Source organism: Psittacula echo, assembly GCF_963264785.1.
Source record: "Psittacula echo genome assembly, chromosome: 3".
Taxonomy (NCBI): domain Eukaryota; kingdom Metazoa; phylum Chordata; class Aves; order Psittaciformes; family Psittacidae; genus Psittacula; species Psittacula echo.
In genome coordinates, this window is record NC_137736.1 from 87940622 (window position 1) to 87967840 (window position 27219).

Here is a 27219-nt window from a genome sequence, read left to right on the forward strand (position 1 = left end):
TTGACAGGGTACATGCACCCTCTTCTCTGAGCTCTTTTGGAAGTGATGCACCGTAGAGGGAGTAACAACAGCCAAGTCATGATGTTTCAACTGCAAAAGGATTTCTGGCCTTACTTTCACTTTTATTATGAAAGGAAAAGTTAGGCAACAAACAACCCAGAGACACAACACATATTCCAGTGCTCCCTTTAAGTAATTGTAACATAATACACGGTTTCATACTGTATAGCCAGAACTAGAGTGCAGGGGGAAAAAAATGGCTATACTGGGGAAAAGCTGTATGGAAGCCTTGCATTTCAGTCCTCAGACTAATATCAGATGAACTCCATTTTTTCTCAGGAATGTAGCAGGCATAAATTAATAAATATAATCTGAAACCACTAGAATATCCACCAACATAAGCCTTAGAGTGTCATCAACATAAGCATGGCAATGACTTCAGATTATTTAAATACCGGAACAGCTCTGTTTCAGTTATTAGCCATCTACAAAGTCTTTGTCAGTGATTTACTGTATAAGTCCCAATAATACAGGTGTTACTCCAGAGAAATGAATTAATTTTTGCTGAGATAAATATTACATTTTTCCTCTGATCTATACATACATTCTTTTTTGCTTTCCAAATAAATAATTAAGTTCCATGGCAAATTTTGGCCTTTTCCCTTTTAGCCTGTCATTCTCAAATGAATGGCAAAAAAGATATGCAAAGAAAGGCTTTTCAAATTACTTATATATATATTCAGCCTGCTGACTTTTATTGTTGAATAAGTTAGCTTAAATAAGAAAAAAACCACATTTTTACCTGTATCTTTTTTACATTAAATTGAGGATGAAGGTGTAGATCTAAAAGGGAAACAGAGATCAGGAGACACAGGAATGTTATCAGACAACTTTATTCCACGTAGAATATATGTATCAATGTTACAATTAAAAAAAAAAGAGACAAGTAGTAGAATTTCGTATTTAACAAGTAGCAAGGAAAAGATCCTTGTATTACTTACATGAAGATGAATCATGAGTAAACACTTTGGATGTATTCAGAGCAACATAAAACCCCAGAATAGGTTGCTCATCCTCAGCACCAGTCTGGATGCAACAAATAGTGAAAAATTATATTTAAATAAAACACTTCTTCCATCTAGTATAGCAGTTCCCAGGTCAACCATTGGCTGCCATGGTCCTTCTTTTCCTTCATGGGAACAAGACTCCTGATTTAAACATTACTAGAGAAAGGGGGTCAGGAGCCAAGGGGAAGAAGAGGTCAATCAACCACAATGCTCCTCTGTGTGGAAACAAGCCTTTAGAGGGGAGCTCAGGGAGTTGTGACACACCATTCTTCCGTTTCTCCCTTTAGCACAGAAGAAGCCAAACCCTTTGGCTAATCAGCTAGCCCTCATCTTCGGAGAACCTGAGGAAATAATTATCTCACTGTTAGCTGTGTCAGTGAGGTTTTTAACTTAAATTAAAGTACATTAATTTTAATTGTCCCTTTACCCACCATTAAAATGTATTGTACAACTTTATCATCATCCTTCAAAGCATTCTGGATGACTCCAGTACTTCTGCAGATATTATAGGATGGAGAATGTCTGAGATTCCATTGCTAAAATCTCTGAAACTATATTTTATCCATTCAGAAAATGAAATTCTTTTACAGTTACTTAAAACCATTTGTACTATGTTTTTATGTTACCCACCATTTTGATCAGCATCCTTTCAGTCTTTTACTGTGTATCCATTCAGGATTCAAGCAACTATATAGGAAACTAAAGGGGCTACTAAAATTTATAGCATACCTAGGCACATTAATCTGGAAGTCAAAAGAGTGCAGCGTTTGGCATAACAGTGCAATTGAGATGTGCTACTAAACACCTCAGAGTGCTTGACTGCTGTAACAAATTGTACAGCCACTCTTTCTACACACTTTATTTTTTGTTGTTATACCAAATAAATTCTCAAATAAATTATACCAAAGTATACACCTTGAAAGAGCTGCTCAAAAAGGGTTCTTTTTACAAAAAGGAATAGAAATATATAGTATCTTACTTGTTGTATCAATATTTATGGATTTCTTGGTAGTAATATCAAGTTCCATGTTGAAAATAGACAATCATAATACAGATTATGCTCTTTAAAAGGGGATTGCAAACTCCCTAGTAAATGTCCTGGCCACAAAGTTTATCATTAGTCTGAACCATTTTCTTTAGGAAATATTAGGTTGAAAGAGAAGTCTGAAATATTTTCTTAGGGAAAAAGAAAAAAGGTTGAAAGTGACCTGGAGGCACCACCTACTCCAAAGAAGAGCTATTCCTGCCCCATTTTTTGCTCTGAACAGGGATAATCAGATCAGATTGCTCAGAGCTGTGTCCAGTTAAGTCTTGAACACCTCCAAGGATGGCAGTCCCACAGTTTGTCTTCACTGTTGCTGTTCTACCATTTTGGCAATAAAGGTTTCCTTGTATCTAATGGAAATATCCCACGTTCCAGCTCGGGTTTGTTGTCTCTAGTCCTACTGTCGTGAACTGTCAAGAAAAGTCTGGTTCTATATTCTCTGACTCCTTTGACCATGTAGTTGCAGACAGCAACAAGGTCTCCACTGAACCTTCTTTTCTGTTGGCTAAATAGGCTCAAACTTGAGAAGGGAAGGATCAGGGGTGACATTGCGGTATCTGTCCCTTTGTTTGCTTATGATTTCAGTCTCTCCTTTGGAAACTGTTCATATAAATGAAAAAATGTTCATGACACCAGAAATTATGATTTTTTTTTTTTTTTGTAACCCAAAGGCTCCACTACTAACTGCCATGTAGCAAGCTTCTATTTGGTTTTAGTATTAAATGGGTAAATGAGAATCTCTCTGTAGTCTCTCAGAGCACACCAATACTGCTAAATAAAAGAGACAAAGACAAGATCATGCACTTGATGAAGACATAATTACCCACAATGCTTAATTGTTAGTTGTCTTTTTGGCTGTCTTTTGGAATGCCTCTCCCTAAACAGTTTCTGCTCTTGTGGCCTTTCAAACTGGACTGATCCCTGGTCTTCTTTCATTAAAAAGAATTGATAGAGCCTCAGAGGCTAGGTGATTAGGCAGTATACTCAATCTTTCACCCTCTCATGTAAATTCCAGATGTTACTGTGTCTATTCTCTGTGTTCTTTGAGTCAGTACAGCCTACATAGGAGTCTTCACTATTTATATTTTTTTTTCCTATTATATTATGCAATTACAATTTTAGGTATTATGATGCTTTGATTAATTATAAATGCTTACAAACTTCTCTAATTATGGCATACATATATATGGTATGTTAAGATTTACCTAAAGTTGAAATATGTCCATCCACCCACTTAACTCCTCTCACAGCCATTTGTAGTTAACGACTGATTTCTATCAAGTGTCTGACTTTAGTGGGCAGAAGTAAGTTTAAGTGATCAAAATTATCAGGAGGAGATTGTTTTCCAATTTAGGCATGTAAATGAAATATCTGAAGTTAGATAGCGTGAGAATTACACTATGCATTAAAAAGAAAAAAAAAGAAAAAAAAAAAAAACACCAAAAAAACCCACACAAAACAAAAAACCAAACCAAAACAAAAGACTTTCTGATAGACACATTTTATACCAAAAGGCACAGTTGCTTTCAAGGAAGCATTTCTGTAACTGTTAACAGTCATGGAAAAGTCTCAGTATAACTTTACATATAGAACAGCTGGTACACCCACACACACAAAAAATTTATTTAAGAGCTTTGTCAGTCAGAAAATGTAAATACTTCAGTTGAAAAAAGTTCAGCACTCTTACTTCTCTTTCTTTTATAAACATTTTGGCTAATTACAGCTTTAAAAGCCTCATTCTATCCCCAAAGCGTCCTAGAGTTAGAAATCTTTATCTAGGTTTAGCGGTTGTGGCAGAATGCCATTTGCACTAAGTGATCAGTGAGAAGTTGTCAGCTGCATCTGATGTCATAAAACAAGAAATGTCCTAAAAACTGCCAATTTCTTTGGGCTTAGTGCAAAATCTCCCATCGAATGAGTAAATAAATAATAGTTATTTGCTAACTAATCCACAAAGACCTGTCTTGTCAGTGTTCAAAACTGGAAAGAATATAGGAAAAAAAAACCAGATTGTGCATGTAAAAACTCCTGGCCTATACATTAATATGGTTTAGCAGTTACCACATGAAATTCCCTGGATCAGTGACAATCTTCCAGATATGCTGCATCATATCATTCACAACCTTCATTAAGATACAGAATTTCCATTGATAAACACAGATAGGACTGAATCTTCAAAAATCTCTGTGATAGGACACATCTAAAGAGTTATTAGGCAAGTGATTTCCCTACATCCCATATGACCTATGTATCTTTGTAGTCAAAGACCTTTCTTCCATTTCCAAATAAAAGGCTTAATTCAGGGTGAAAATATCTGATAGGGAAAGGAAGGGAAAAGACTATCAGCTTCTGAATAAGCTTCACACTCTAGGATGTGAACTGGTATGTGAGGCCAAACTAGTCTAAGAAAGACTAGTATCAACCACTAGGAACAACCAATCTCTGAAATTTTTAGCTATGTTGTCAGTAGAGACACTCAGAACTCAAGATTAGGTTTTTTTCCCTGTGTTTTCCTCAGGATGAAGCAACCTAGGAATGCTGTAAGCATATCAACTTTGCTAATTTGAAGAGCTGAAATATTTTATCATGAAAAAGTGACATATTTATGATTTTATTCATATGTATTCGTATAACTTGCATCATTGTAGATCACGTAAATCAAAAAATGTATTTCATGGACACTCTATCTTTACAAAAAAAACCCCTCCTCAGACTGCTTGATTATCAGTTTTGTTCTAGATGTGAAAAAGTCCTGCTTTGCTATTTACTAGCTATGAGTTTGTAGGCTTTTTTCAGTAAAAATTGCCAGAACAATATGGACATTCATACAGATAGGCTTCTGTAAAAATGGATTAAGTTAGCATCAAGAAGGCCTTGGTAAAAATGATTTCTGAACATATTGGGAGTAGGAGGGATATCAAGGAAAGGAGAAGTGGGATGAAGAGGAGATATTCAATCCAATTGAAATGCTTCAGTTCTTCAGACAATAATCATTAAAATACTCTACATTTTTAATAATACTGCAACAAATTTAAAATTCAAAAATGTCTTAGTAGGTATTTCTATACATAATTTGTAATTTTTCATTTATAAAATTATCTGAAATCATATTGATATAAAATAGGAAATATCGTTGATTTTTTTTCACTCAAACCAGTGAAATAGGTGGTATTCGAAGACCTAATTAGAAGAAAATTGTTTGTTGACATTTATGAATATTTTGGAGGTAATCTCAGGTAGACATTAATGACTTTGTAAAGCTTCTAACATCATTCAAACGTAAATACTGAAGGATGGATTTTGACTGGTCTATTTGTTTGAGCAGAAATAGAAGGAAGTTATTTAGTATCAGCAATTGTTGCACAATGTGATGACCTGTAAATGAATATCAAAATTAACTGCAGATGTTGCATGCAGTAATCAGAATGTTCTCCACGCTCTAATGTTTATATAAGCATCTGTGACAATTAAGGCAACTTGCAAGACACAGTACCCGAGTCTGACTTCTAGTCAGAGATGGTAATATTGTCTTTAACGCACTGATCTTGTCTGCACTGTTCCTGTTCTACCATTTTGGCAATAAAGGTTTCCTTGTATCTAATGGAAATATCTCATGTTCCAGCTTGGGTTTGTTGTCTCTAGGATTACTGTCGTGAACCTTCAAGAAAAGTCTGGCTCTATATTCTCTGACTCCTTTGACCATGTAGTTGCAGACAGCAACAAGGTCTCCACTGAACTTTTTTTTCTATTGGCTAAATAGGCTCAAACTTGAGAAGGGAAGGATCAGATCAGAATCAAGGGATTCATGGGGTTTTGTCAGCTTTGCCACAAACAACCTGTCTGACCTTGGAAAAGTTTCCTGAGTTGAAATCCACAAAACAATATAACAACTTTGTTGTAGAAATAAATCTTCAAAATAAATCCTTAGAAACTCTAATAATTTAGTCACAAATATTCCTCAAATATCAAAGATCTGCTTCTGAATATGTCCAGAATTCCTTTTCCCATTGAAGGTCTCAGCAGCTCAGCTGTCATGTCATCTTATCTATCTGATCAAGAGCCATAGAGTGGATATGGGTTAAGCAGACTCTTCCGAAAATCAGTAGACAGTGCAGCATCTTAAAATCTCTGGTGAATTCAACCTTTAATTTCTTGGTGTTTCACTATATCAGTTGCAAAGAAGAATAACAATGTTATATTTTTTTCTGTGTCTGGACATAGAGCAACTAAATTCTTTGAGACTGTTCATTAGATGTGTTCACATGGGGTTCTACTTCTTACTGTGTTATGTCCTGCTTTGTCTTACTGGAATTTTTTCCTCATGTATGAACATTTAAATATCATTTTGGGACAGAAGGTAGTTTCAAAGTCTCATTTCTCCAAGTCCACACACAGTAAACATGGGAATTCTCTTTGATATGGCCTTTCACAACAAGGTACTGAAGGCAATCTATATTTGAAAAATACTAAGAAAGATTCCATGTGAAATAGAACTCTGAATGATTATGGCACAAAAACAAAAGCAGTTGTGAATATATTCATAAAAGAAAAAAAAAAAAAGACTTGCTGGGTTCATTTGTTTTCTTGCTTGCTTTTTAAACAATAACAAAATATACACTGATTGAAATACTTAGTCAACATCTATGAAGATTGCTTAATGTTTGATTTATGTTTGATCTAATATACCCAAGACTTTTTAAAGAATTTACCTGATAAAATACTGTGTGCACTGAGTTTTATGGTCTAACAGACTAAAATGTTTTACAAAATTCTCAGGATCAGTAATTTTTTTTTTCACTGAATCAAAAAATGAGAGCATAATAGCAGAAAATTAAAAAGTAATGAAAATGGGAATTATTTTTCTGAGACTTCACTGTCCTCTGAGAAAATAATTTTAAACAAACATTTAAAACTTTTTGAAGACAGAAAGTTGATGGAGTTTTTCTTTCCACTTCCTGTTTATATTTCCATTAATGATTAGAATATTAGCTAGCATGAGCACAACTAGAATATTCAAATGTGCAGGCATGTTTAGATAGTATCATGGAATTTCTAACAAATAGCATGTAGTGAAATTTGCTATAGTTGCAATGAATAGGCTTTTAGAACACGTTTCAAACAAAAGCAGCCATACTACTTATCTGTATCCTCCCTATCATCATTTTTGCATTCACGTACACCAATTAAATTTGCATATCTGGATGAGTTATACATTTTCACTAAATTTGATTCCACAGGAGTGTTTACATCAAGGGAACATGAGCATTTTAAATTCCAAGTTATCTATAAATTATTGATTTCAGGAGAACTCTGAGGATTTTGTGCATAACTCAACTTTATGTAAAATGGTCAACTAATGACAATGTTTAATTCTGAACTCTGTGTTCCACTAGATTTATAGCACTCACTCAGCTCTGAGCCAGAAGAACGGATATGACTTTGTAAAAAATTTATAAAACATAACATTTTATCATTTTGTTAATTTCTTCAGGATAAAATAGACATCTTTATACAGGCTGCAGTACTTCAAAATCTTAGACTATTTTTTGGTTTAGTAATTTTAGAAGGCATTATGTTTTATGAAATATATTTGTAACCTGATATCCAAAAATGACAGACCTGGCCTTTTTGGTCAGTTCAAACATAATATCAAAATGGTGTCTCTGAAATGACTCTTCTGAAATATTAAAGCACAGAAATGTTAACAGTAACATTCATTCTTTTCTGTGTGATCTCCTCTGGACTGCCTAATTTGCAAAGAATCATACAATGTGGATTTGCCTTTGAAAAAGAATGCAAGAGCCAGATTATTGCTTTTTGTGGTAAGGAAGAAGATACATGTTATTTTTATATTGGAAGAATAAATGATACCATCAAATTCTCACTTATGTGAACTGAGACTGATTATGTCTAGGATATAAAAAGAAGACTTGAAAGGAAATGGAATTTCAGAAAATTATATTATTTCTGCAAGAGGGGGAAAATTTGGTAAAAATCTTTGATGACTGACATGTACCTCAGGGACTGGTAGTAACTAGCAGGTGCATTTCGGGATGTTTAATATTCAGACACAGGGAGATTACTCTTCTCACATAATAGGCTCTGCTTACAAAACTCAATAAATTACATTTTAGGATTCAAGAGGACTTGATCAAAATGGAATTTTAACCTAGGAAGTAGTTGGTGAAGTCCTGAGCATTTTGATATACAGGAAACATGGAAAACAGATATACTGGGGGGGGAAGGGGAGACGGGGAATGGGAAGGGAGAGAGAAGGGAGGAGGGAATAAAACTTAAGAATATTTAAAAAACAAAACATGAGAGGTAAGTATTAGGCATGGTATATTATATTATATATATTGTATGTATATATATGGTATATTAGAAAATGGATTTTTGTTGTTCTGATGGAGGACTATATGGAAGCAAAACCTAAACTAAAATACAGCCAAGCAACAAATAATACAACCATGTTGGACAATAAATAAAAGGAATAAGAATTTCCATTACATGACAGAAAAAAATGGAGAATCGAGAGGGAGGAGAAGCAAACAAAAAACTAACACAGTGACTGACTTTTTTTAAGGTTTGGGGTTTTTTGGTTTTGATTTTTTTTTCTTGATAGCTAAAAAAAAGAAACCTTTGAGGCAGAAGTCACTCTGGAGAAGTATGTTCAAGAACTATGCAAATGGAAAACTCCTATAGTCCCAAACATTCAAACTTGGAATGCAGCAGTGATCTTGTAAGAGTATGAAGGAAAGAAACAAGAAGAGGAAGTACATGATTACGGAAGAATTTAATTTTCTGACATTAATTGAAAAGAAATTCCTCCATAAACATTGTAGTTTCTTGCTACTCGTGTGGTGAGGAACGGAAGCACTAGTTCCCTCCGAACTAGGGTCAAGACACAGAGCATTCAAGGAATGCGGGTCAACAACGATTTATTGCGCAGTTACAATTCCTTATATCTGTTGCCCAAGCACCTCCCCAGAGTCAGCTGGTTCCTGTCCCTCCTAGCAACTTCCCGTCACATCACGTGATCTTCCGTGCGCCAATCCCTACAGGCATCAATAAGTCTTGCATGCTCTTGGATATGCCAGTTGACAAATTTATGTACAAAATAGCTGATGAAGCAAAAATGTCCTAGTACTACTTTAGAGTTACTTCAAGTAAACAACAGGCGGAATCATTACAGGGGCTAGTTGTATATAAAATAAATTTATATTGAGTAATCATGAGCTGATTGAGTTAATTTTAAATTGCAAGGCACAAAAAAGAATAAATAGCTAAGGTATGGGTGTTTAGAAGAGTAAACTTTGAGAAACTGAGAAATCAGTTGCCAGTTGCTAAGGCTGACTGAGACAAAGAGCTCAAGGATTTGAACATAGTGGAAACATTGAATTATTTTAAGTAAAAAGTGCAAATGCTATTTGAAGCTTGCATTATAAGCAAGAGAAGGAAAAATCTTAGCAGGAAAGGGCTACAGACTTCCCTGAAGGAAGAACTACCTCACATAGGATATAAGGAATCATAGAATCATAGAATAGTTAGGGTTGGAAAGGACCTTAAGATCATCTAGTTCCAACCCCCCTGCCATGGGCAGGGATATCTCACACTAAACCATGTCACCCAAGGCCTCACCCAACCTGGCCTTGAACACTGCCAAGGATGGAGCATTCACAACCTCCCTGGGCAACCCATTGCAGTGCCTCACCACCCTCACAGGAAAGAATTTCTTCCTTATATCCAATCTAAACTTCCCCTGTTTAAGTTTGAACCCATTACCCCTTGTCCTGTCACTGCAGTCCCTGATGAAGAGTCCATCCCCAGCATCCTTGTAGGCTCCCTTCAGATACTGGAAGACTGCTATGAGGTCTCCACGTAGCCTTCTCTTCTCCAGGCTGAATAAAGAACCTAAAAGAAATAGAAAAAGGGATTGATCAGCAAGGAGAACTATGTCTCAGAGGTCGAAAAGGGCAAAAATAAAATGAGAATGGTCAAAAGCCTGGTTGAGCTGAAACTTGGAAAGAAAATTAAAAAAAACAAAGAAAGTTCTTCAATCACATAAATAAAAAAATAGTAAGAAAAGAGAAAACTAAGACAGCTATACATTAAAACTGTTAAGAAATGAGCTAACCTCAGCAGCACCAAATACCTTATTATTTCAAGAAAGACGGTAAGGAATATTACAAGAATTGCTGATCAGTCAGTAAGAGTGAAAGTAATGTAAATGGTCATATCCAAGGTGGAAACAAAACTTGAAATGCTTACATAGACCAGATGAGGTTTTCCATAAGCTCTGAATCCCAAATATGAAAAAAAACTATAGGTAAAATTTGAAAAAATTAGTTGCCAGTAATTTCAGCAGCCTTGACTACAGTAAATAGTTGTAAAAAGACTTTTGATACCTGTAACGCAGAAAGAAAGCTAGCAAGCAAATCAATGTTAAGCAACTATGAAACAGATGGAATAATAAATCGTGAATCCAAAGAAGTATGCAGGAAGTCAATAGAAGAATGCAATGTGATACAAAACCAGTGTCTTTCCAGAGTCCAAGAGTCTTATATTCTGGTAGAATTACACCTTCTAGTTCATGTGAGTATGTTTTGCAGACGCACCCTAACAAGGTCTGATCCACACAAAGAATGTGGTTGCTTTCGGGAAAAAAAAAAAAAAAACAAGAAAAAAACCCCCACAAACAAACAAAAACCTGAAAAAACAAACAAACAAACAACAAAAAAACCCAACCTGTCAGAAACAGGCTTTTTGAACGTTCATGCTCTGTGAGTTTATTACAGAGGAATGTTGAATTTTATCTGCAGCCATATATTTCACTTCTATGAAAGAATATGGTACAGTACATGAAGTATTTCAAATTAGCAAGGCAGGATGTTTGACCTTGGATTCTGAGAGTTCGCCTTACTCATACTGCCATTTAAGACACAACGTGATGGCATTCTGGGATGGGATACTGGTGTATAAGCTGATACACCACTATCCCTTAGCCCCATTTCCTCCTCCCCCCCCCCCCAACCCAAGTTCTTAACTTCTTGGGTGTTGTGTAGTTAGGAAATACACTAATCTGACAGAAAGGTATTTTTCAAAAATCCCAAAGGCCTAGAATGTCATGACTATTTGTAACAACTCTTATCATGTTTCCTCCTTCCGTGGTTCACGGGAAGCGTTTGAGAAGTATTTCTGCTAATTTTTTCCAGAAGCTTTCAGACAAGGAATTTAATTTTATATTTCAGTTCCAATATAGAATCATAGAATCATAGAACAGTTAGGGTTGGAAAGGACCTTAAGATCATCTAGTTCCAACCCCCCTGCCATGGGCAGGGACACCTCACACTAAACCATGTCACCCAAGGCCTCATCCAACATGGCCTTAAACACCTCCAAGGATGGAGCACTCACAACCTCCCTGGGCAACCCATTGCAGTGCCTCACCACCCTCACAGGAAAGAATTTCTTCCTCATATCCAATCTAAACTTCCCCTGTTTAAGCTTGAACCCATTACGCCTTGTCCTATCACTACAGCCCCTGATGAAGAGTCCATCCCCAGCATCCTTGTAGGCCCCCTTCAGATACTGGAAGACTGCTATGAGGTCTCCACGCAGCCTTCTCCGGCTGAACAGCCCCAACTTTCTCAGCCTCTCTTCATACGGGAGGTGCTCCAGTCCCCCGATCATCCTCGTGGCCCTCCTCTGCACTTGTTCCAACACTTCCATGTCCTTTTCATGTTGAGGACACCAGAACTGCACACAATACTCCAAGTGAGGTCTCACAAGAGCAGAGTAGAGGGACAAGATCACCTCCTTCGACCTGCTGGTCACGCTTCTTTCGATGCAGCCCAGGATACGGTTGGCTTTCTGGGCTGCGAGCGCACACTGCCAGCTCATGTTCATTTTCTCATCGACCAACACCACCAAGTCCTTCTCCACAGGGCTGCTCTGAATCTCTTCTCTGCCCAACCTGTACCTGTGCCTCGGATTGCTCTGACCCAGGTGTAGGACCTTGCACTTGGCATGGTTAAACTTCATCAGGTTGGCATCAGCCCATCTCACAAGTGTGTCAAGGTCCCTCTGGATGGCATCCCTTCCCTCCAGCATATCAACTGAACCACACAGCTTGGTGTCACCGGCAAACTTGCTGAGGGCGCACTCAATCCCACTGTCCATGTCACTGACACAGATGTTGAACAAGACCGGTCCCAACACCGATCCCTGAGGGACACCACTCGTTACCGGTGTCCAGCCAGACATCGAGCCATTGACCACAACTCTTTGTGTGCGGCCATCCAGCCAGTTCTTTATCCACCAAGTGGTCCACCCATCAAATTGATGTCTCTCCAATTTAGAGACAAGGATGTCGTGTGGGACAGTGTGGAACGCTTTGCACAAGTCCAGGTAGATGACATCAACTGCTCTGCCCCTGTCCATCAGTTTCATAGCCCCATCATAGAAGGCCACCAAATTGGTCAGGCAGGATTTCCCCTTAGTGCAGCCATGCTGGCTGTCAGCAACAACCTCCTTGTTTTTCATGTGCCTTAGTATGCCTTCCAGGAGCATCTGTTCCAAGATTTTGCCAGGCACAGAGGTGAGACTGACTGGTCTGTAATTCCCCGGGTCATCCATTTTTGCCTTCTTGAAAATGAGGGTCATATTACCCTTTTTCCGGTCATCAGGAACTTCACCTGACTGCCATGATTTTTCAAATATGATGGCCAGTGGCTTAGCAACTTCATTCACCAGCTCCTTCAGGACCCGCGAATGGATTTCATCAGGTCCCATGGCCTTGTGTACGTTTAGGTTTTTAAGATGGTCTCGAACCAGATCATCTCCTACAGTGGGCCTAGGGTCTTCATTCTCACAGTCCCTGCGTTCGCCTTCCAAGACTTGGGTGGTGCGGTCAGAACCTTTACCAGTGAAGACTGAGGCAAAGAAGTCATTAAGAACCTCAGCCTTCTCCAAATCCTGGGTAGCCAGTTCTCCCGATATCTTCCAAAGGGGGCCTATGTTGTCTCTAGTCTGTCTTTTACTCACTACGTACCTATAGAATCCCTTCCTGTTATCCTTAACATGCCTAGCCAAGTTCAATTCTACCTGGGCCTTTAGCCTTCCTCACCTAGTCCCTAGTTTCCCGAACAGCATCTCTGTCCCTGCTTCCACCTTCTATAAGCCTCTTTTTTTCTTTGAATTTTCCTCAGCAGCTCCTTATCCATCCAAGGAGGTCTCCTGGCCCTCCTGCTGCACTTCCTTCTAGTTGGGATGCAACACTCCTGAGCTTGGAGCAGGTGATCCTTGAATAACAACCAAGAGTCTTGGGCCCCCCTGCCCCCCAGGGCTGCATCCCATGGAACCTTACTAAGCAGGTTCCTGAAAAGGCCAAAGTCTGCTCTCTTGAAGTCCAGGGCAGTGAGCTTGCTGCACGCTCTTCTCACTGTCCCGAGGATCTCGAATTCGACCATCTTGTGGTTGCTGTAACCAAGGCTGCCCTGGAGCGTCACATTTCCAACCAGCCCTTCCCTGTTGGTGAGCACGAGGTCCAGCAGGGCACCTCTCCTTGTCGGCTCCTCTATTACTTGCAGAAGGAAGTGGTCTTCCACACAATCGAGGAACCTCTTGGATTGCTTGTGCCGGGCCGTACCTTCACTCCAACAGGTATCAGGGTGGTTGAAGTCCCCCATGAGAACAAGGGCCTGTGAGCGTGAGGCTGTTCCTATCTGTCTATAGAGCACTTCATCCACAGATTCCTCTTGATCAGGCGGTCTGTAACAGATCCACACAGAAATGTCTCCCATCACTGTTCTCCCTTTAACCTTGACCCACAAACTCTCTGTCAACTGCTCACCCGTCCCCAGACAGAGTTCCATACTCTCCAGCCTATCCCTAACGTAAATAGCAACTCCCCCTTCCTGCCTGCCAGGCCTGTCTTTTCTAAAGAGCCTGTAACCTTCCATTCCAACACTCCAGTCGTAGGAGCCATCCCACCATGTTTCTGTGATGCCTACTCTATCATACTCCAGTAGTCGTGCACACATCTCTAATTCCTCCTGTTTGTTTCCCATGCTATGGGCGTTTGTATAGAGGCATCTGAGCAGAGCTCCATATGAAGCCGGTTCATTGGCTGGAGTGGCTGGAATATCTCTGCATTACTCCGAGCATTTATTGTAGGTGCTGGCAACTGACTGGGTGTGTTGGGATGGAACGATGCCCCCCTCCCCCAACACATCTAGTTTAAAGAAACCTTGACCAGCGTGGCTGGTTTGGGAGTTCCGTAAGTTGCCTGTAGTTAATCATATCAGAGGACTCCCTGTTAGACTCATTTGTGTAGTCTCTGCTACTCAGGTTTACTGTAGTCTTTTGTTTCCTTTTTGGTTTAAACACTATTTGGTTGTTTTCCTAAGATTGTACAGGTTCTATCTCAAAGGAAAAAAAAAAAAAAAAGACTGTGGCTGTCATTGTTTATTTTTGTTTTGGTTTGGTTTTTTGTAACTATATTATTATTGTTTCTTATTTTTTTTAAGCAATCATTGTCAGTGTTTGAAGCAGTGTATATGCTCACAGTTTATTCACTATGGAACATCCAACCTGATTTTCACTGCTGTTATTATTGCTTTTTGTATTTTCATGGAAAGCTGCTGTAAAGATTTAGAATGGATTATGAAGGAAAAACTAGCAAAGTATATGGAAGTATATACCCATCTGTGACAAATCAACAGAAGGAAAGGAGAAAATTATGTAAAAACATCGTGTGTTTTTACACACACGTAGTCCTGGAGGCCTAAACAATATTTGCCATGAGCATCTTGCGCTGGCCACTAAAGCTGTTCTGCTGCAGTTCTCAGCTGGAAGGCTGTACACCCTACTGAGACAGCAGGAAGCTTATCGTTGTATATCAAACCAGCAATGCACAACTTATTGAGTAGGAACTACAGTAGGTAATTAACCGGAACTAGGCAGTACCCTTATCCCTGTATGCTACTTTCAACAGCTCCTTTCCCTCACTGTTCCTGTTTTCCCACAAATGATAAAGAAATAAATTCTCTCAGAAGATTTTACTCATTATAGCAAGAATATGTTTTTCCCAGAAGTGTCTGAATCGAGTAAATCCTACTTGATTGAGCAGAACCTACAGATAATAGACACATGAATAAAATCTACAGAAGACCGTCATCTGGACTTCATTTTCCTTTTGGAGACTGATCCTGTGAACATTAAATGTCACAGCCCCTGATGAAAATCCTTTATCACAAACTTCACATATGCATTAGATTGGGGGGCATAGGAAGAACAGGACTGACCAAGGCATTGAGATAGCTTCTTGATAGTGTTGATCATACTGATAGTATTGATCATACTGATAGTATTACTTTTGGTTTGGATTATTGGTTTTATTTACCTTTACTTTGGCAACTGTGTTTAATGAAACATCCTTTTTCAGCATGAGACACCACTTTTCAATAGACTTAATGAAAAGCAAATTTTGTAAGGTTCTGTATGTAAAGAAATTTATGTCAGTTACTTGTTTTTCATCACTATCAGTGCACCTTTCTGTGATACTGCCTCTACTTTGAAAATGCTGCACTTCAAACCTCTTCTCTATTATTTAGAAAATCCTTACAAGGCGATTTTACTATGCCCCATGAGCATATCATAATGGCAGCTACAGCTGGGACTGTGCTGCTAGCTTGAGCTATCTAGTCCAGATAGGGTGTATTAGCTGGATAACAGGAAAGATGAGAGTGTTTTTTCTGAATCTATACCTTGCCCTGGAATAGAAAGAAGATTGGGTTGGGGAACTGGCATTTTTTGGTGACATTTAGAAAAATGAACCTCTGATTCATTTCACAAGAGTGTTTGAGCCAAGGATCAAAGCTATTTATGGAAGTAGAAATGACACCCTGTACTCCCAGTAGCTGAGTTAGTAGATGACTCTGCTTTGACCTATTCTGCAGGTGTCCACTGAGTAAATAACAATGATCTAAGATGATTTTTCCATCCAAAAAGAAACACTGGATATACTATTCATTCATTACTGCCTCTAAATGCATTCAGAAAAAGTAGACACCTCCTTGCTATACCCCTTCTCCTCCTCAGTATTAGTTGCAGTGTATGACACACAGATATGATAACATTCTCCTCTAACCTATTCTGCAGGCAGCAACCAATTTTAATTTCTTTTGCTTTCTACACTGGTGTGAACACCCTTAAGGTTTTCAGTATATGTAAAGGGGAACATAAATAAATTTGTCTGTTTTGAAGTTTCAAATGGTCTAATGTATGTCTATCCAGAGTTTTCTGTCATTGTTGCCATATAATTTAGTCCATGCATTTGTCCATTTCTTTTTGTCAGAAGTTAATCTCAGCTCTCTAATGAAATGTCAGACTTGAATACAAGCTCCCTCTGAAAATAACTCCATTTAAGTCTTATCATTCCCTCAGGAGACCATATTTTCAAGCTTTTTTGAATATATCAAAGTTACATTTGAAGCAAAAACTGTACAATAGTTCATTATAATTTTTGCAATTAATTCTTTGCTTATTCACCTATAATGTTATTCTGACATATAATTATTTGTATGCTTGTTTCTAGCTTTAAACTTTTAGGTTAATTATCTTTAATAGCATTTCTTGTACCTAAAAAACCACTGGACCATAAGAGTGTGTAGTTTTCAGTTAATTTTATATGTACTTGTTTGTGAGAAGTGTAGAGCAAACTAAAGAGCTGAAAAAAGGTAGCACATCCTTAGGTGTGGTGGGTTGAATCTGGCTTTATGCGGGATGTGCACCAAAGTCACTCTATCTCTTTCCCTCCTCAACTGGACAAGGGAGAGAAAATACAATGAAAGGCTTGTGGGTTAAGGATGGGGAGATCATTCAGCAATTACTGTCACAGTCAAAACAGACTTGACTTGGAGAAATTAATTTAATTTATCAAATTAGGGTAGGGTAATGAGAAATAAAACCAAAAATTAAAAAACAACTTTCTCTCCACCACTCTCTTGTTCCCAGGCTTAACTTAATTCCTGAATTTTCTACCTCCTACACCTGAGTGGCATAGGGGAATGGGAAATGAGGGTTGCAGTTAGTTCACCACATGTTGTCTCTGCTGCTCCTTCCTCCTCAAGGGAAGGACTCCTCACACTTTTCCCCTGCTCCAGTGTGGGGTCCCTCCCACAGGAGGCAGTCCTCCATGAACTTCTCCAATATGGGTCTTTCCCACTGGCTGCAGATCTTCACAAACTGCTCCAGAGTGGCTCCCTTCCATGGAGTGCAGTCCTTCAGCAACAGACTGCTCCAGTGTGGGTCTCCCATGGGGTAACCAGTCCTGCCAGCAAACCTGCTCCAGTGTGGGCTCCTCTCTCCATGGAGCCACAGGTCCTGCCAGGAGCCTCCTCCAGTGCAGTTTTCACAAGGGATCACAGCCTCCTTTGGGCATCCTCTGCTCCAGTATGAGGTCCTCTATGGGCTGCAAGTGAGTATCAGCTCCACTGTGGACCTCCATGTGCTGCAGGGGCACAGCTGCCTCACCATGGTTGGCACCACAGGGAATCTCTGCTCTGGCACCTGGAACGCCTCCTGCCCTCATTCTTCACTGACCCTGGTGTCTGCAGAGATGTTTTCTATCACTCCTCTCTCTGGCTGCAATTGCTCCTGTGCAGTAACCTTTTCCCACTTCTTAACATTATCCTAGAGCCTCTACCACCATTGCTGATGGGCTTGGTCTTGGCCAGTGATAGGTCTGTCTTGGAGCTGGCTGGCACTGGTTGTGTTGGGCATTAGGGAAGCTTCTGACAGCTTCTCACAGAATTCACCCCTCTAGCCACCCCACTACCAAAACCTTGCCATACAAACTCAATGCATTATGCAAAGGCAGGGATGTGTGTGTGTTTTGGGAGTGGGGAAAGGGGAAAGTCCTGCAAAAATGGAAGATTAATCAATGGCTAAAATGGCCATTAATACCATTCACTGTATCAGCGTAAGCTAATGGAGCTTTGGCATTACTTTACAAATACATTTAGCATATTTTAATGAGGTGTGGTTGGTATGTCCCAAGAGAATAAATTCAGCTCAGTGTGCTTTAGAGAATTTTTTAAGGTTGGAAACCAAGAGGATAGGAAAAATCTATGTCACCCAATATGCACCCTAACTGGCAACACAGAGAAAAATGTTGAAGTTCACTCAGCCTTCTATTAAAGTGAGAATATTATCCAAGATCATCTAAATAGTCACCTGAGTAAAATCATTACTCAAATCCCTTGTTAACCCCTTACGTCTCAGCAACCCTTCCAGAATAAAAAGAAATTTAGTTGCAGACTTTTTATAAAACATCTTAAAATATATATTTTATAGCTTCCCCAAACATTAATTGATTTCTGGGGAGTTAACCAATGTCATTTTAGCTAACTGTAATTCTTTACTAACTTAATCATAAAATATTTTAAAGACTTGTTAGATTTATTCAGTGAACTCTATTAGTAAAGTACTAATAATTTTATAAATTTAGGAGGAAACAGAAGGCATTATTAACAGAGTAAAAAGAAATAAGCATCAATTAAATTTACTTATCATACTTCAGGCTCAAATGTTCTGATTACAGTATTTGTGGTTATTTTTATTTCCAAAGTCCACGTCTGAGGAACAGTTTCTTGCAGAAAAGACTAAGTTTTATGAATCTATGAAAGCTACTGTGCATTTGGTTTTATTCTTGTGGGGAGCTATTAAATACCTGAAAGTCATTCTATTGCTTTTTTATATGATTGTCTGTAACTGTCATGCATACTAATAAGCATTTATGTATATAACATACAAAGCAAGCATAATGCCTACATAATCTTTGTATCACATAATCACATTGATTGTGAACTTCTTTTACAGAAGTGATTTCAGTCACTAGAAGGCCATAGGCCCCATGTGAAAAATCTTTAATTAACTGTATGATTAAGAAGCAAGTTGATCATATTTTACCAGAACCCCCATTGCTTTGGTTTTTTTTTTTTTTTTGTAACTAAAGCCATCAGGAGGTCTATAGTCTCCTAAAACAACATCTGAAAGTCAGACACAATACCCTGGAGCCTCTCAGATGACACTAGGCAACTGTATCAAGCCTTCAGGAGTCATTCATTGTAAAAGGAGTTCAGATATCTGTTTTTAACTGACTTGCCCACACATAGGTATCTAATACCATCTGAGATGCTTGTCTTCACAAATCACATCTCCTGATGAAAACTGAAGGAAAATCTAACTTTCACTTAAGGTACTGCAGGAAAACTGATAGCTAATTAGTAGGCTTGCTCCTGTGGCCTCACCAGTTGAGTTATATAATAGTGTCTATACAATGAATGACTTATTAAACAATTCCCGATTTCCTTCATGACAGGAAGTTGAATGTCCTTTTTTTTTCTTTTAGTTATGTTATTCCAGTGTTAGTGATCCAGCAAATCCAGCTAACCTTTAGGCAACTTAACAGAACTGAATCATATTTTTTGTCATTATTGTTCCTGCTAATCTTACTGTAATATTTTTTCTTCTGTATTTGGAGATTGAAAGATGGACTGTAACTGTCACTCTTTCCAAAGGACACAATTAATTACATTTCCTTCCTTGCTAAAGTTCATCAGAGCACAGATAGATAGATAAAGATGTGTTCTGCACATACAGCACTGAAAATGCTTGTTGTTATCCATTGTTGTCAAGGATGACAATACACAAATTCTTCCCAACCTTAATTTTGATTGTTAGCTTTTATGTGATTATAAATACATAATTTTAAAAGGATTATTTTCCCATAAAGAAGACAACATATCAGTTCATGTAAGATTTGTTCTTTTACAGATTTATTTTGGGCTTCCTTCACTGGTTTGGATAAAGTTATTTCAGTTTTACTAGGCCTTATTCCTTCTTGTGACAGAAACACTATCTGCCAGTAAGACAATTTAAAAAGATGTGACAGAGTTTTTTCTTGTGGCATGATTACATATTTTAGCTATCTATCTTCTGCATAACATAAAGCTACGATTGTCCAAATTTTCCCCACTTTTTTAATTTGAAGCCTTTAAGCAAATTTCAGTATTTTCCCAACCTGCTGCTTGAGACAGTATGAAATTGATTTTATTATCCAAAATCATACCATACAGTCTGATAATGCCTGTACAGGTTACAGGCAAATAACAGTCAGTGGCTGTTATGTAACATAAACAGTTTATCAGAAGGAGGTTGATAACTCTTTCCATATTGCTGAAACCAATAATAAATCAGATTAGTGCCCCTGGTTATCATGATTTTTGAAGATGCCGAATGGATGAAGAGAAATTCAGCCATGTGAGATTTATGTGATAACAAATTAGCAGATGTCATACAGTAGGCAATCTATGATAAAGTGTATTTTCACATATTTGTCAATATTCCTAAAGGCATACTTCAAAATAGTCTTAAATGGTGCACTAAACAATATGCTGGGAAAAAAAGGGGATTAACTGTTTCAGCTTTCCCTGCAATTCTAGTTATCAGGCTACAAGGGATGGATAAGCAGATCAACTAGATGAACTTTATGGAGTAAGTTATTCCATATGCTACTAGTAATAATTTCCAAAGGTCCTTTCCACTGATTCTATGAAGATCTTTTGTGAGATAAACAAATGTGTAACAAACATTTTTGTTCTGTCATTTGCACCATTGTTTTTATATACATATATACATTCAAACACACACAAAGAAACAATTCGCTGCTGAACTACCAAGCAAAATTTTCCTAGCTTCATCTTCAACACAGGAATTTAATTAATCCAAGAAAAGATTATTCTGAAGTAACAATCAGAAGATTTCTCTATGTTTGTCATGGGGATTTTATTCCTTGAGTTTGAATAAGGGAACTGAAGTGTTACAGAATTATTTCTTTGCAATTATCACTTCATTTCTCTGCTGGACTCATCTTTCAAGGATCATTCTTAAAAATTAGTTAGTGAACTCATGTCTGCAGTTTAATGTTTCCTCTGTCAAGTGTGTGGAAGAACTATTGCTTATAGGTAGAAAGGAGCCACCAAGCAAATGTGTCATTACTGTTGTGTATGGTTTTTACATCATAATTACTGATTTACAATGGATTTCCTCAGGTTTGTCACTCTGTCACTTGTGCTTCCACTCTTCATGCTTTTCATTATATGCAATACTTTTCAATGTTCAAGAAAAAAATAATGACTGCATTTAATTCGCAAGTATTCTCTGAACTTTTTGGTTATTTGCAATCCTGTAATTAGATTACGCTGGATACACAATTTTTAGCTTGCAATGACTAAGGGATGGATTTAGTTTCGTGTGTGCTTGAATGTATTGTTTATTAGTCTTCAAACCAAAGAATAGGAGAAGGGGTGTTAAGGATGTTGGTATTTTTCATTTGTTTGATTTTGTATATCCTGTGAAAAGTTCAGTAATCTAAATATATGCTCTTTTATTTCTACATAGTGTGTCTGTCGGGAACATATGTCTTTCATCATAGAAGGTAGAACAGGAGTAAGAAAAACCACGATGTGATAGTAAAAAAAAAAAAAAAAAAAAAAAAATTATTAATGGAAACAAATATACTGTATTCAAAATATTCAAAATATTGGTGGCTAATTCTATATATTCCCATCCTCTTTTCTTAATTAATGAAACATGAAAGAACATTATTTGTATTTAATTTTATTTTGCTGAAAAAGAATATTGTAGCAACTGCAGAAACTTGCAGTACTTTGAGAAGTAAAAGGACAAAAATGTGATTCCAATGTGTACTGCAAAAATACTTGTTAACCATTAATTCTGAAAACAGCTAATTAGAATTAGGTCAAATTTAGGTCTTACTGATTGCTGTCCAGGTAAATCTGTAGAAATTCATAGAGATGCAGCAAGTCTTCATTATAGATTCTCTCAAATGCTCCCATACTAATAGAAATGAAAGACAATGAACAAAGAACCAAAAAACTCTCTACAAGCAGGTGTGTAAAGTTCCTTCGCTTGATTTAGTCAAAAAGGAGAACATACCAACCAAGTAAAAGTTTCTCTATTACAGGACTTCAGATGAAAGAGTTTATGCTTACATTTTTGTGTACCATAAAAAATTTCATGTACCTGCCACTGTTAAGCAAAAAAGAATGCTGTCTTAAACACATTAATAGCAATATATTTCTTGTCTTTGTGAGGTTTATATTTATCCTCAACTTAAATTGCCATTAAAATTTTCCTTAATATTGCCAGGCTACGGCTCCTTACTTAGTTTTCACTGTGAGTTCACTGGCATACATGAACTTATGATTTTCATAGGCTCTGTAAAAACTTAAACCCAGGCTTGCTTTAGTAAAAGTTTGTGATACTTAAATTGTAAAGTATTTTAACATACAAATCTAAGAAAATCTTTGTGGATTTTTGTGACTGTCTGAGTTAGTTATTCAGCAAATATTTATGAATTTCAGTTTTCTTTCTGTAAAGTGGCCTCTGCAGACCAAGAATGCTTTTAGAATTTATTTAATATTTATATTGGCTGAGTATTTTAAAGTAATATACCCTGGTTTTGGAGAAGGCTGAGGTTCTTAATGACTTCTTTGCCTCAGTCTTCACTGGCAAAGGTTCTGACTGCACCACCCAAGTCTTGGAAGGCGAATGCAGGGACTGTGAGAATGAAGACCCTAGGCCCACTGTAGGAGAGGATCTGGTTCGAGACCATCTTAAAAACCTAAACGTACACAAGGCCATGGGACCTGACGAAATCCATTCGCGGGTCCTGAAGGAGCTGGTGAATGAAGTTGCTAAGCCACTGGCCATCGTATTTGAAAAATCATGGCAGTCAGGTGAAGTTCCCGATGACTGGAAAAAGGGAAATATAACCTCCATTTTCAAGAAGGCAGAAATGGATGACCCGGGGAATTACAGACCAGTCAGTCTCACCTCTGTGCCTGGCAAAATCTTGGAGCAGATTCTCCTGGAAGGCATGCTAAGGCACATGAAAAACAAGGAGGTTGTTGCTGACAGCCAGCATGGCTTCACTAAGGGGAAATTCTGCCTGACCAATTTGGTGGCATTCTATGATGGGGCTACAGAACTGATGGACAGGGACGGAGCAGTTGACACCATCTACCTGGACTTGTGCAAAGTGTTCGACACTGTCCCACACGACATCCTTGTCTCTAAATTGGAGAGACATCAATTTGATGAGTGGACCACTTGGTGGATAAAGAACTGGCTGGATGGCCGCACGCAAAGAGTTGTGGTCAATGGCTCGATGTCTGGCTGGACACCGGTAACGAGTGGTGTCCCTCAGGGATCGGTGTTGGGACCGGTCTTGTTCAACATCTTTGTCAGTGACATGGACAGTGGGATTGAGTGCGCCCTCAGCAAATTTGCTGATGACACCAAGCTGTGCGGTTCAGTTGATATGCTGGAGGGAAGGGATGCCATACAGAGGGACCTCGACACGCTTGTGAGATGGGCTGATGCCAACCTGATGAAGTTCAACAAAGCCGAGTGCAAGGTTCTACACCTGGGTCAGAGCAATCCCAGGCACAGCTACAGGTTGGGCAGAGAAGAGATTCAGAGCAGCCCTGTGGAGAAGGACTTGGGGATGTTGGTCGATGAGAAAATGAACATGAACCGACGATGTGTGCTTGCAGCCCAGAAAGCCAACCATATCCTGGGCTGCATCGAAAGAAGCGTGACCAGCAGGTCGAAGGAGGTGATCTTGTCCCTCTGCTCTCGTGAGACCTCACTTGGAGTATTGTGTGCAGTTCTGGTGTCCTCAACATGAAAAGGACATGGAAGTGTTGGAACAAGTGCAGAGGAGGGCCACGAGGATGATCGGGGGACTGGAGCACCTCCCGTATGAAGAGAGGCTGAGAAAGTTGGGGTTGTTCAGACTGGAGAAGAGAAGGCTGCGTGGAGACCTCATAGCTGCCTTCTGGTATCTGAAGGGGGCCTACAAAGGTGCTGGGGATGGACTCTTCATCAGGGACTGTAGTGATAGGACAAAGTGTAATGGGTTCAAGCTTAAACAGGGGAAGTTTAGATTGGATATGAGGAAGAAATTCTTTACTGAGAGGGTGGTGAGGCACTGGAATGGGTTGCCCAGGGAGGTTGTGAATGCTCCATCATTGGCGGTGTTCAAGGCCAGGTTGGATGAGGCCTTGGGTGGCATGGTTTAGTGTGAGATGTTCCTGCCCATGGCAGGGGGTTTGGAGCAAGATGATCTTAAGGTCCTTTCCAACCCTAACTATTCTATGGTTCTGTGATTCTATGATTCACTGTCATCTTCTATATTCATCATTCAGTACATCTTTATTACATTTTTCTTTGCACTCATTAGATAAGATCATAAAAGTTGGGTTTTTTTAATTTGAAAACTAGCACTTTTACAGATATTGGGGGTATGTTTTATGTTAAAAACTATTTTACATGTAGTTTATAAAGTGTTAAGCAATTGTTATATTTTACATTTATGTATAAATAGTGTTATATTTTCACACTTTAAAAGACTGCTTGTAATTGTTGTTAAAAAATCATTATTGTGCATTTTAATACATATTACATAGCTGGAAATTATTACATTTCGTATAAAAAACTGCAAATGTGCTTTTTCTGTGGACAATATATCACAATTCATGTTCAAAATGCCTTTCCAAACACAACAGGGAAACATCCTCTGTGGGAAAACTTACGTACAATCAAATTTAATAGTAAGTACATTGAAGTAATTTGAAATAAGAAATTCAAAACATGATTAAAATTAGTATGATCATTTGTACTAAGAACTCTCAAATATTTCTGAGAGATCTTTATATATGCCAAATACATCTCTACTTATTCACTGTGTTATGGCTTGTTCTCTCATCATTCAGATATTAGACACACAGGAAGAAATAAAAGTGAGGGAAAATATCCAGAACACTACTGTGCACTAAAACCTAAAACTACTTAAGCTATTTTTTACAAAATTATTTCTTTTTTTTTTTATTCAAAATGATAAATGAATGACCAGACTGTCACCTGCATCCTCTTTTGACTTTAAATCTTCACATCTTGTTTTAGAGAAATCAAGATTCAATCTCTTCTTTCATGCTTAGTGTTCCTATTAAATAAACAGTTATATCACTACATATATTTCCTATGACAATAGAGCCATTTTAAAGAATTTATATCTTATTTGAGGTGCAAGTATTTTTGCACATGATCCAATAAAAGCCAAATGCAAGCAATGAAAATGCTTTATTAAATAGGTGAAAGGGCAACAAAGCTGGTGTGAAGATGGCACCTTCTAATTGCCTGTAGTGCATCTGCTAATAAACTGCCAGGGCTCACAAAAAGTACTTCTATGATAAAGGCCAGGACAATTTTAAAGGCTAAATTATTATTTAATATCAGGCAGCTATCATAAATTGCTGATTTCTTGTCAGGATACAACATGTTGGAAGGTTTAACAGGAAGGGGTTTATGAATGCTAAAGACTATAATAAATCTTAGCAAGTTCTAATTTTACATAAACCTGCTGCAGCCTTCATTTTTTGCTAACAGACAGACTGAAAAAGCTGTGATGTCCTAATTGCCTTAGATAATTCACTGTGGATTTGAATTCAGCACAATGAATAGTTTCCCAGAAACTGTGAGTAAAATCTAATGGTTTGATTTCTCAGATTTACATGATTTCTTACTGTATTTGCCTGAAACCTAAAAGTCTTCAAATAGAGACTTAGAATTTAAATTTTTGAATGGTATACTGAATTTACCTCCTTACTTATTAGCTCATCTTCTTGACATCAGACGGGTGGGCTGCATTATTACCCAAATCTGTAGTGTGATGTTTAATGCTAAGTCTGTGCTGGTTTTAGAGTAATCGGGTGTCTCATGCTACTACATGTCCTCTTTAATGAACTAGAGTCCTAGGATGATCATTGTTGGTTAATTCCCTAAATGATGGAAAAAAGGTTATTTTGGTTCAGGTAACAAGGATATTTGTTAAATCTCCCAGCGAGTGACAAAAAGAAGTTATATTTCTTGCTGATGTCTTCAGCTGCATCACCATTCTAAATTCAGGATAGTTCATGCAGGTGTCAAGTTTCATCCACCTAACTCAATTATGCCCACATATAAAATTAATAAGCATAAGACAAGTAAATTTTATTATAACAGGAAGCACAGAAAAGAGATGGATAATGCTACTCAGACCTGTTAAAATCACTATTTCAGATGGGGACATTCCAACCTAATTTCCTAAACTTCCTAAGAGCAGCAATGAAGGAGTGAGCAGCAGATAGAATTTAGATTTTTTTATTTTAGAGAAAATTAAACGTTCTTTTATTTTTCCTTTAGAGCTGTTGTAAAAGATCCAAACAGCTTAATGTCATATTTCATTCATTTTTAGATAGTACTGCTTATGATATAGCAAGGACAAAAAAAAAACCAAAACAAACAAAACCCAAAACACCACGACCACAAAAAACAAACAAACAAAAAAACACCAAAAGAATAAGTAATATGTCATTTATTGTCCATATTGGAGTTACTTTACTTGGCTATGGATAACAGGAATAATTGTCTCACACAGCTTATCATTAGATATTGTTTGCATATGTTATATCCATAAGTTTATTTACAATTGGATTGACAAAACAAATTAAAAGCCAAAGTACAATTTTTAAGGTGTTTAATATAATAAAAGTTAAGGTTTTTTATATTAATTTTTAAATCTTAATTGATCCATTGACTACACTGCAGTAATGTTCCAACTATTTTAAGTATGCACAAATGCAGTTAATAAAAGAATATAAACATAGGAAACTAGGATTTGTTGTCTTATTTTGTATTTCTACTTCCTGAATTACATACGATCTGAAAATTGAAATGTCTGTTATTGCGCACATAGAATTAGTCGAATTTTATCAATGTTAACAAAAGTTTGACTATTTAAAAATGTGCAGGTGTATTCTTTTCAAGAGACTAGAGTTTTCAACATGAATCAAAGTGATTTGAATCTGGGTCAAATGCAGTGTGACACTTAGAAATGTTTCATATAAAGGTTTCTCCAAACATCAATAACAGCAGTTCCACCAGAAAAATGTAAATCCTATTCTGATCTTCATC